The sequence below is a fragment of the Lissotriton helveticus genome, chromosome 11 (genome assembly GCF_964261635.1).
Source record: "Lissotriton helveticus chromosome 11, aLisHel1.1, whole genome shotgun sequence".
Classification (NCBI taxonomy): domain Eukaryota; kingdom Metazoa; phylum Chordata; class Amphibia; order Caudata; family Salamandridae; genus Lissotriton; species Lissotriton helveticus.
The window spans coordinates 679,991,766-680,003,793 of NC_136072.1; the positions used below are offsets into that span (position 1 = coordinate 679,991,766).

General features: G+C 46.5%; 1 protein-coding gene across 2 annotated transcripts in view; it reads left to right on the forward strand.

Annotated features, from left to right (window-relative positions):
• ADD2 (adducin 2) overlaps positions 1 to 12,028 on the forward strand; it is a 422,666-nt gene that overhangs the window by 141,647 nt on the left and 268,991 nt on the right. The gene's annotated exons all lie outside the window — the stretch shown is intronic.

A 12,028-nucleotide genomic window follows, 5' to 3' on the forward strand; every position in this document is an offset into this window, starting at 1 on the left:
CTTGCCACTTTGGGAATACTAAATCATGAATATCGGTTGGGTACATTTCTAAAACTAGTTGTGATATAGGGTAGTTCATGTTTTGTGTGTCATATTTGACAAAGAGGGACTTGCTGTTTGTAAGATAAGTACTACTTAAGTTGAGGTAGTGCACTGGTGCGGTGTGATATTTGTGAAGTTGTGAGTCGGTAGTGCTGCTGGAATGATGGTGAATAAGGTTGAGAAGAGAGGGGCTGTGCACTTAATATTAATTTGGCAATTGCTTCATGAAGAGGATTCGTACATCAGCCATGATTGTGATTTGTGTTGAGCAAAGAGGGGTAGTTTGTTTGCTAAGAATATTCTATGAGTTTGGTGCAGAGAGGAAGTGCAAATGCTCTGAGTGTGAGAAGTAAATAGGAAACAGTCAGTGCTTAATTTGTGCCTGTGGTTTCCGGTGCTCAGCACCAACACTTATTTCACATGGGCGGGTCTATACAATTTTATTCCCTGGGCAACAGTAATTATTGAAAATTAATTCCTGTTCTCACTGGTCTACTGGTCTCTGGTTACAGCCAAACCAGTGGTTCTTTTTAACTTGTAGCACTCTAATGACTCTTCTGGGTCCTTTTGACTCGGAGGCAACTTTTGAGGGTCGGGCCCAGTCTTCCAGGCTGTGCCTCCACGTCCAGCAGCAGGCAGGTGATCCTGACTAGTGAATTCTCGAAAGGCAGACTTCTCAGCTTTATGGACCTGTGACTGTAACAGGGAGTCAGCCAACTAACTCTTGGGCTCACTCCTGGCTTGTGCTCATGAAATGATTACTGAGGTATGGAGGTAAAGCACTTTTTTGTGGAAGCACACATCTTCTGCCCAAAACATATACTCCTGGCTCAAAACATGTCGGCGCAGCCTAAGCCCCGCTCTAGCGTTCCTCATATAATTGTCTGAAGACAGCTGCCCTTTCAAGCCAGACCATAAAAAGTAAGTTTAGAGGTTTTAGTTTAATTGTCAAGGTTGAGCTAGCAGTTTAAAACTGCTCTACCAGTCTGCAGTGGCAAGCTGGCAGACATGCTTTTCTATGTCATGCTCAGGGAGGCACAGTCATTACTGCAGTCCATGAGGGGCACTTAACCTGCAGGTGCTGGGTACCACGTGTACCATATACTAGTGACTTATAAGTAAATTAACTTATGCCAATTAGGATTAAGCCAATTAAACATATACTTTCAGTGGTTAGGACACATGCACTAAGGCCTGGACTGCAGGGGCCAGAGTATTACAGAGTCATTACACAAGTACCTAATAGTCAGGAAATGAGGACAAAAAGGTGTGGGCGAACCTGCAAAAAGCCATTTCCTCATAGATGTTATCTGGCATTCGTGTGGATCTCGCTTTCTGTTGTGGTTCTCTGATGCTTATTTTCCATCATGAATTCCTTGATGTACCACAGTGGAAATGGTTTGTCTTTCAATGGTGGAGTTTTTAATGAGGCACGAGTCTCTGCTACCATTTGTAATGTGCAGTTGAGGTCTTGTAAGAGAATTTGACATTGGGGCTGGGTTTCAGTCAGGCTGCTATGGCTGTTTTGTCCTTAGAAAGGGCACCTTCAGGGAAATTTCTGAACAATATGCTTAAGTGTTTTTGTTGTTTTCTTAGTGGATAGTGGTTGTATAGGCCAAGCAGACTTCGATGCAATCGTGGTCCATCATGTTTGGTGGATGACTGTGATGCTTTCGTCTGGTCAGTTTGCTCTGTTGACATGCTGGACACTCTATTCAATAGACCTGTTGAGTCTGCACATCAGTGGTATGCAAAGGGATTTTGTAAATATGATAGCATCAAGATTATTCGTAATTAATAAAGTTGGCCATGCGGAAGGCTACTGAGTAATTGTTGATGATCGTGAGTCAGCAGGTCTATTCAGTATGGCAGATAAGGGTAATGATGAGTACAAAGTTGATGAGATTGGTTGGGTTACTTGAGTGCTGTGTGGTAGCTTGTGGGTTAAGTGTGAGAAAGATGGTTGTGATGTGCTATGTCTCAGTGGTAAGGATGCACCTGTTTGGGCTGTGGGCACTTGATCCCTTCCCTTGGCCTAACACGCAAAGCTCAAGATGCCGTATAGCAAGGAAATCCAGGCATGGACTCCATGAGAGCTCAGAAGGAGAATGGATTTCATGCCATATTGTAGCCTACTATAGCAAAAACACATAATTCATCACATTGTACTAGTGCAAATAACTATGTGTTTCACTAAGTAGTGGATTCGGTGGTTTTTAGTTGTGTGTTGCAAACAACCTTCTCCTTTCCCTTACTGTGCCACAGCTCCTTTGTGTTTCTGCTGTCTGTGGGAAGGGAGTGGTAAACTCACCAAGAAGTGAGTGCTTGACAGTCACAACAAAGACAGTGTTCTGCTTCTCTCCCACGTGAATGAGTCAAATAATACATAGTGTACGAAATATTTTTTATGTTTTATTGAAGAAACTTTAAAGACTTAAATAAAATAAAATCACACACTCATATTGGAAACAAACATGAAGGGAAAACGGGGAGAAATACAATGTTTTTATTCATGCAGTACATGGAAGCAGGGTGCTTGCAGAGCATGGAGTGAGGCTGTTTGTGGTGGAGTGCAACACAAGATCGTAGGAGAAGAGTAGCATTAAGCTTATGCACTGTGTTCATGGTGGGTGGCCATGACATCATCACAGACAAAAGTTATGCTAAATTGGGCCAATTGAGGCTACACCTAAGTCATGCAGACTGAATGAAGTATGAATTAGGTGATAACATGATTTCAGAAAAGGTGCATGAGGGACCTCCACAAGGTTTGTCTTGACCAATGAGAGTGTAATTAAGGTGACGCACGGCTTCCTGGAGGTCTGGTTATATCATAAAGAGTACTAAATCAAGTCACACTGGTGCACCATGATGTCCAGGAAGACCAAGAAGAATGCTTAAAGAGGTTCTGTGGACCAACCAATGAAACGGCCTAATGGAGACTGTAAGGTAATGGGTTCTACTCATGAAATATGCCCTGATTTTTCACTTTTTGATCACCACTTTTTTGGCCTTTTAACTGTGGGTGAGCCTCACAACCGGTGACTCGCCCACAGTAAACTCTTGGTAAATGGACTGCACGTTTTTACCGCCAGTGTCTGTCTTTTAATATAAACCTGCTGGGACGCAGCAAGGGTAAGAGCCAATTGGTTGGTTACACGTGAACATGTATGAAGTTTGCACAAGGGAGACTCCTGTTGTACGCAGCCTGGTAACTGCGCACAGGTAGCGTGGTGCAGAGAGGACTCTGCAGGATTGGAAATTGAGCTGAGGTAGGCCTTATAATGTTAGTGTACACTCATAGAGAAAGTTAGTGTGGTTTACTGTCTTGTCTGCAGTGACACTCCATCATACACCTTTGGGGAAGACTGCCCTAGAGTGCAGTTTTACTGCCCTTTGGCATACAGAGACCAGTGATATATGGAATTGGGATAGAAACTGTGCGGAAAGATCAATTCTTCAACTTCCGAAAAGATATCCGTACAGATTATAGGTTATCCAGGATTGTCATATTTCTGTGGCTCAGCTCAGATTCACACCCCAGGCCTTTTGGCACCCTACTGTGCCAAGTTAATTACATTTCTCTTCAGCAGCAGGAACAAAGGCAATTAACAGTACTTGACTCAACTCCTGAGGAGGAAATGGGTGGGAATAAAGAATCTGCATTACTCAAACAGCTGTCACCCAGTACCTGGAACGCGCCAGCCCAAGCCCACTGAACAAAGGTCATAGCCGAGGCCTCTGAAGCCAATACAGGAGGGAGTTTCCTTTGAAGATTTGGTGAGAAAGGCCCCAGCAATGATGTTAGCGAGGGGTGGAGCTGAGGCCGACAGAGCAGATATGGCTTGTGACTCCTGGGTGACTCCATTTTGAATGTCTCAGCAGGCTGTACAGGAGGATCGGGACGGGGCAAAGAGGTGATGTGACACCCAGGCATAGGCTAGAGGTGTGTCGCTACCAGAACCTTCTGCCCCCACTTAAAAGGTTTGTTCAAAGAGGAGAGCTCTCTCTTGGTTGTGTTTTTCTGCTGGGCACTGGGACTGGAGCTAGCAGCCATGTACAACTGGAAGGAGGAACCCCTTGATATCCATCTGGACTAACAACTGTGACTACATTTCCCCCCAGGACTCATTGGGCTTTCCCCAGGACCAGGGAAGCTGTTCCCCTTAGACCACTAAGGGCGTGTTGGTGGAAAGACTGGGCTTCTATGTAAAGGAGGAGAGAAGCCCCAGAGGAGACAAAGGACAAAGGCTGGTGCTGAAAACCAGCAGAACTAGCCCCTACAAAGTTTGCCACCTTTGGTGCCAGGAGTGTTAAGGAAAGTGCTACAGGTGGCTAGGGCTTGCTGTCTGGAGCAAAATGAGTCCAAAAGCCTGCAAAATTCCCAATGGGGGTGTAAATATAAACAGGAGAATGATTTTGACCTTTGACCCGCAGCGTGATCATGGAGCATGTGGAGCACTGCTGCAGCCTCATAAAATGCTCCCGGGGGGTCACCACAAGGCTCATTTCAATGCTTGACCCTGGGAGGGGGCATATTTGAGGCCTCCTCCCTAGAGCAAAAGAGGGCCGGGATCCCAAACACTGGTTTGTATTTTGTCACGTGGGCCCGGGACCCTCACTTCCTGTTCCCCAGCACCATAGGATGGTTGGGAGCAGTGTTGCATCACCCGGGGCTTGGAACCTCCAACTTTGGGCCCATGAGAGGAAACAGTGTCATGAGAGCACTGCTGCGTCTTCCCAAAAATTGGCAGGCCTGCCCCCGTTTTCATGTCTGGGGGAGCGGACAGCCACCACTGTGTTCACCTGCCTGCTGGCAGGATCGAGCTGAAAAAAGGAGACCATCGGCTCCCGCAGCCGCACACGGCAGTGCTGACTGCACAGGGAGCCAGCTGGGGCAGTCCAGGGTGGGCTGACACCAGTACAGTGTTCACGTGCCCGGGTGGGACCTGGCAGCCCAAGGCCAGGACAGAGAAAAGGGCTGTGCGGCAGAAAACAAAAAAGGAGCAAAATGGCAGTTGCTCTCCATGGACCAGCGGGAGAGATGCTCATCAATCTATACACCCCCTGAGTGAGCGCCTCTTAATGCTCTGCGGGGCTTTGCTTCCCTAAAAAGATTCAGCGATGTGGTGGCCTCCAGGATGGCAGGGTGATGTCAGGAGAGAATACGGGGAGGCTGTAAATAATACTAACCCTGTCTGCCGAGTCCATAAAGGAGGGGCCAAACTGGGAATTCTCTTTAATTTTCAAGTACTCCCCAGGCTGAAGCATGTACTTTACAGCTGGGAGTGTAATGCCCTCTAGGGGTTAAGTTTGTGACTGTAGTTATTGTGGCCTGAAGGTGTCCAAAAAAAGATATGTTGTATTGCGCCCTCTAACGGATAAATCTATGGTTATGCACTGTGTGCTCAAAATGTGATACCCTCTAGGAGCTGTTTTTAGGTCTCGCTCGAGACCTATTGCTGTGGAGTTGGTTCTCTAGGGAGACAGACCTGGGGACGCGCGTCGATTTCACATCATGGACGCGCATGCCCAGCCCCCCGGAGCCGAGCACATCTCCAGATTGCCAGCCATGCCTCTCTCAGTCGCACGCACACACGCAGGCACACACACACTGCATACACACACGCTCACACACACACACGCACACCCCCCAACCTACTCACGGGCTCACGCGCACACACACACACACACACACTGCATACACACACGCTCACACACACACGCGCACACACACCCTCCCAACCTACTCACGGGCACACACACGCACACACCCCCAACCTACTCACAGGCTCACGCGCGCACACACACACTCAAAGTGCCCATCTCCCGTCTCGCTAGCCTGATGCACCAAAAAACAGTCCCCCTACTCACCAGGCTGACTCAGGACTCCCCCGCTGCTCTCCAGGCCGGTCTATCCTCCTCAGGTGTGTAGGGTCAGCGGCTCAGGCTCGGCAGCAGGCGGGGCTCTCCATGAGCACGGGAGCCCCGACGTCCGATGTGCACGCTCACGGCACACGGAAACGCGCACAGCGTGACTTTGAGTATGCGCCCGTACAGCTGAGGTGCATGCTCGCACGCTCACAACGTTATCCTTCACTTGTTCCTTATAGGGAATTGGTTCCTGGTACACCGTGTGGCCGATGAGAGCGGTGAAATCGAACCGTGAGGTAAGTAGCTTGTGTGAATGTGTTCAGAGCACCCTGGGGGGGGAGGCGGTGCATTGGAAGCACCAGGGAAGAGTGTGGCTTGAGCTGCGAGGGCAGGGGATGTTGGCTGGGGCGTACCTTCATTTTTTCTTAGCAGAAATAAGGTAAAGGGATCGAAGGCAGGAAATACGAGAATGATATGGTCAGTACATAGAAGAATGGTGCTAAACAAAACGGCACAGGAACAGAACAATCAAGCAAAAAAAACTGTTTATAAGTAGCTTCTTAATGGTTCTTCTGGAAGAGCTCTGAGAAGACATGCATAATAAATGTAGCAAAAGTTTGTTTCTGAGCTTCAGCAGCACACCTGCAATTGCAGATTTAGCGATGCATATTTCAGGGTCTTTTCAGGGCTTTGGGATCTTGAAATTGATCTAACCCAGTGTGCAGCCAGTTCTGAAGAAAGTGGAGATGTAGTTGTGTTCGTCTCTGCCTCTTTTCCAGGGTCTGCGATCACACAGCCAGTAGTGCTCTTTGCTCGTTATTTACAGTTTGCAGAGAACAAGTGATCCCGCAACCATCTTAAGGAGTTTGTAGCCGAGTTGGGGGATGGGAAAGACTTCTTGAACTCATGAATAATGAGGAATGGTGCATTAGTTTGGCACTACTGATCTGTGAAGTCATGATTAGGCCGCAATGTAAGAGGACCTCCAGGTACTTTGAGCTCGAGTCTGCTTCTCAGCAACCCCCTAGCCCCCCCACGCCCGCTCCTCGCCTGCAGACAAACCGTGTATGATGATTAGGCAAAGCTGTTGAAAGGGCCCATAATAACAAGTTAGATATGGGTATCATTTGCGTAACAGTGGTCAAAAGGTCTGAGGTCTTTTAGTTGGAGGATATGGACAAGGATGGTTCAGTAAAAAGCAAATCATTGGCTAGTGCAGCAGGTTACCATATACTGAAGACCAGGAGCAGTCTCTCAACACCTAGTTCATGGTCTGGTATGAAGGAGCGCAACTATCTAATGCAGGGACTGCCACTGGTTGTTCTCCTGACAGAATGCTGGTGAAAGACACACCTGCTAGTAATCAGTGGTTTTCAGAGTTAAAGTTATTATTTGAACAAGCTTTTGATGTATTAGTTAAGCTGGAACAAGGGAACGATTGAGCAAGGGCATTATTTTCCTTGAGGCTTGCTGTACTGATTGATTCCCTGGATGACTGCATTGAACCAGCGCTGATTCTTGAGCTCTCATGCGGATACATTTTCTTGTATGAGTACAACTCATTTTATGCCATTTTCACAAGAAACGGCCCGTTGTTGCAGGAACAGATTATGTAAAACTGAAGTAACATATAAACATTCATGTATGATCTACACCTTCTACAGGCACTGCCAGGCACCCCTCCTTTAGGCAGAGTTTGAGGGGACGGTCTGGAATAGCCAGATGTCCAGGGCAGGTTGAATCACACATATGGCAAGCACATGTGGGTAGCTACGTTCCACCGTGCAGGGCTATCAGAGGTCCCGACTGATTGATAATTCTAGTCTGTTGGTAAGCTTCTACTTTGGTGGAGACGTGGTCTACTAACTAATTTCGAGACTGTGAGCTTTGTCAATCCTGAGTGCAAATCCCGGCTGTACCACTTGTGATCTTTGGCAAACACGTTACTTCTCTGTGTCTCATTTATCTTATCTCGAACGGTATGAAATGTAACTTTCTTTCAATAAGAAAGAGATAGTGCTTTTTAGTCAATGGAGCATGTTATATGGAAATAAAAGGTCATGTTTTTGGGAGAGTAGGACATGCCGCAATAGAAAACAGTTTAGAAATTTGCTAATTACCAGTATTATATGAGAGAAGCCTAACTACAACTTATTTCATGATAATTGTTAAACTGACAAGTTTATTGTTAGTCTGACATGAAATCAATGACTTTTAGCAGGTACCAAAGACACAAATCTTTTCTGGAAGCGCTGATTGGCTGAATTGCAACTTCGGGTGAATGCAGGTTGATTTGGCAGCAACTGAAGCCCTACACCGATTCCAAAAGCATAGGGATTATTGTTACCTCGAAGGCTTCTGCAGCTGTATAGTTTGCTAAGGCAGGGGTGTGGAGGTTTATAAAATAATCTATTTGTTCATGGGATGAGAGGCGCCTATTAATGGCAGTCAAGGTTTATGCCAGGCTTCTAGGGTGTGGATTAGCAAGGCTCAGATTAGTCAACTGCTTTTTACACCAGATACTTAATGTTTAATCACAAGTAGTAGAAAATTCTTTATTTAGATATAACATAGATATCTTTAAAATAGGGTTACATTATTAACTTCATGTGCAACTTGTTAAAAATGAAGACAGCAAAACAGTCGGTAAGTCAGCCGTAGTGAGAATAATAAAAGAAAGATAAAAACCAAGAAAAAATGAAATAAAATAAAAATAAATAATAATATAATACCAAAGTTAAAACCTGATATACAAGGAACTTCACTCCTTTTTCTTTACTCTCACTGACTTGTATATCATACATTTAAAAGACGACCCAAATTTCCTAGGGATACTGCTCGTATTCTTTTCAATTCATCCCTCTAGAAATTTGGCGTGTATCATAACGATCGTTAAGTGGTAAAAGAGAAAGAAAATAAGAGGGAGGATTTAACAGGACTTCTTTAACTTAAAATTGCAATGTATGTATGTATGTATGTTTGGATTTATATAGCGCTTATAACCCAGGGGTCTCTAAGCGCTTTGCCTTGGGAACCCGTCCTGGCTTTTCCCTGTGAGATAGCCCCTACAGGGCATCCCCAAGGTGAAAGCCAGGCATCCCGCCGCGGGGGGCCGTTGTGGAGATTAAGCAAGCTTAATGCCCAGAGTTGCAGAGTGTGAACCCATGATTAGGTCAGGCACCGAAGCGAGAATTATCGAGTCCGTGGACATTTGAGCTCGAGACCCTGCCGCGTCGGGAATTGAACCCTGGTCCCGGGTCTGACCTCTGCTTCAGGGTCTGCCTGCTCTAACCAGTGAGCCACACTTCTCCACAATACATAACATGTGTATCTTGACGCTGAATAACAGATGTTTATTGTTACCCACCTCAATGGTACTCATTCTATCAAAATCAGATGGTTGGAAAGGCTGAGTGGACCTGCCGGGATTTGAACCTGTGGCCATGAGGTCGAACACAGGCCCCTGCAGTGGACGCATTAGTCCACTGAGCCACCAGACCTGGCAAATCACTGAATGTGTATGCATAGGCCAGCTTTCTGATGATGGTAGGCGTTTGAGAATGCTGCTCTCTCATTATTGAGATTTCTGAATATAGCAGAATTTTGATATTTCAGGTTTCTAAATGTGCTGTGTTTAGTGTGCATTTCTCAAGCATATTTATTGTAGCGCGTTGACTTTTTAAAATGTCACTAAGTAAACTGGAGTATTTATGCAATCCAGTGCCTACATTTTCAACTGAGGATCATGGAGACCGGTCACTGTCGGACCATCTCTGCTTGACCACATTAAGTAATCTAAAAATACCTTAATCTTACTCTACCTCCATTTTCTCTTTTGCATTAAGTATGAGCCTTTTTTGGTCATTATGTCAAGGATTTATCGTTTTCATTTTACTACAGTAAGACAACATTTTTAAGGTTATGTCAGAATCCAGACATTATGATTTTCACTTGTCGCACATGAATTTTTCTACGATATTGGTTTCCTTAAATTGCGCATATTTTTGGATACATTTGATTGTGAAAGCACAAAATCAACAATTTTGCTTATGTTGTGTTGAATCCGTGACTCGAATGGGAAATGTGTTCTTCATGATTGAGTTTTATATTTACAGGGAGGGTTTCTTGGAACATCTATTAATTGTCCACCTCCATAAGTAATGGCTGCTCAAACTATGTGTTAATTTCTGCACAGGTAACCAAAATAGCTTTGTGGGGCCGGTAGATGAAAGATGAAGGATTTCCTATAAGGGCGTTCCCTGACACTTCTCTCACTCACTTTTGTTCTCATTCACTCTGAAGCATATAGATTCATTTAAGGAGAAGACTAATTGCCAGAATTCTTAGTGCACAGATAGCTTCAATCTGAAAGACACGTTAGTGATAGATTCCTTACCTACGTCAGCAGCACCCCTGCGCGTCGGAAGGTGGCATCGTGCGGCTTTGCGTCCGTTGCTCGGCGCCGTAGGTGCAGAGATGACGTCACGGAGACTGCTTAGGCGCCACCCATGCGTGCTGACGTCAGTTCTTTCTTTTTCCGCGCCTACAAGCGCAGATCAAGTTAGAGCACGTACCCTAGTCACATTTTGACTAATTTTTAGGTCTCGCTGAACCAACGCGCATGCGTTGTTCTGCGAGATTATAGTGGGCAAAACTGCTCTTGAAATCAGCGAGGATTGTCCCCAATGCATGTGAGTTACTCAAGCGCGACGCTTCCCCAGCGCGCGCTTGAGCTCACTTCTTAAGCACACCCCATATGGTGTTCCCTCCCGCTCGCTCGCACATCAAAGGCTGCTGCTCCCCCGCCAATGCGCTTCCGCCCGCCCCCCCACAGCAATGCCAAGAGCTTGTTCTTCATTTCAAGGCCGATTATTTTTTTTTGCGGCCGCCAATGCTTGTTTTATGTCGCCCCACCCCGCTCCGAGATCGATTCACGGCACTCCCACGGTCAAAGACACAGGAGGCTCTCCCCGCGCCAAGACGGACACATTCTTCCCCTTTCCTATCTTTTCAAATTCCTTCCAAACCTGTTAATTGTGCCTTCCTGACTCTATAACTCTTCCCTGCAGGAGGGCAGCCCAGCCTCGAGGCTGCTCATCTACGGAGTTCTCTCCCATTTGGTTCTTAACATCCAACCGCCCTACCCTTTTAGCCTATGGCGCCTGCACCCGCCCCTGCCTCCTCAGTGCCGAGCGACTACTAGAGAATTTCTAAGCTCTGGAATCTCGGCAAAAGCTGGAAACACGCAACAAGCATTAAAGAAATATTTTTTTAAATCTATCTTTTAGTTTGTTTCCGATGCCTGGAGACATGCAAGTTAGAAGCTGACAAGTTGACTAATTTTGTTTATTTTCCTGCCATGCATAATCCACATGCCTAGCATAACACACAGCTAGCTGTATGATGGGGAACATTATCATGTGTCGGAAATGTATGTTGCTATTCAATGGTTATTCATCAACTTTAATCGGCCAACACATTGGTTAAGACTTTGGTTATGAGTGACTTTTATTGACGAGTGCAGAGCAGGAGCAAGTCTCAAGGCTTTATTGTTAACTACTGCAATACCTTGTTTGTTCTTGTTTTATTTGTTCAACCGTAAAAAAACATGTGCAATGGCCCCTAGCGGCCCATGATTCGCTCCCAGCAACCATGTGACCATTGTTTACAACGTTGGCCTCGGAGCGATGCACGGCATTAAAGCATGGAGGGCTGAAAGGAGCATGAGCAGCGGGAAACCGAGCTGTTAGAGGTAGCCGCGGGGCAGGGACGGCACACGGGCACAGCAGCAGCATGCCAGCTCCGGGGTGCCAGTGCTTTTCCGGACTACCACACTCTGCCCAGCCACAGCAGTCATGGGAAGTGTGCGGGGGAGAGTGGGCAGCTTCCACCAGCTGGCTCTGGCGGGCTGCTCTCCGCCCTTCATGCTGCCTATGTCTGCTCCACAGACCAGCCATCCGCAGCCCTCCTCCTGCGCCATAGACAGCAGGCATGGGAAGTGTGCAGGTGAAAGTGGGTAGCTTCCACCAGGTGGCTCTGGCGGGCTGCTCTCCGCCCTTCATGCTGCCTATGTCTGCTTCACAGACCAGCCAGCCGCAGCCCTCCTCCTGCG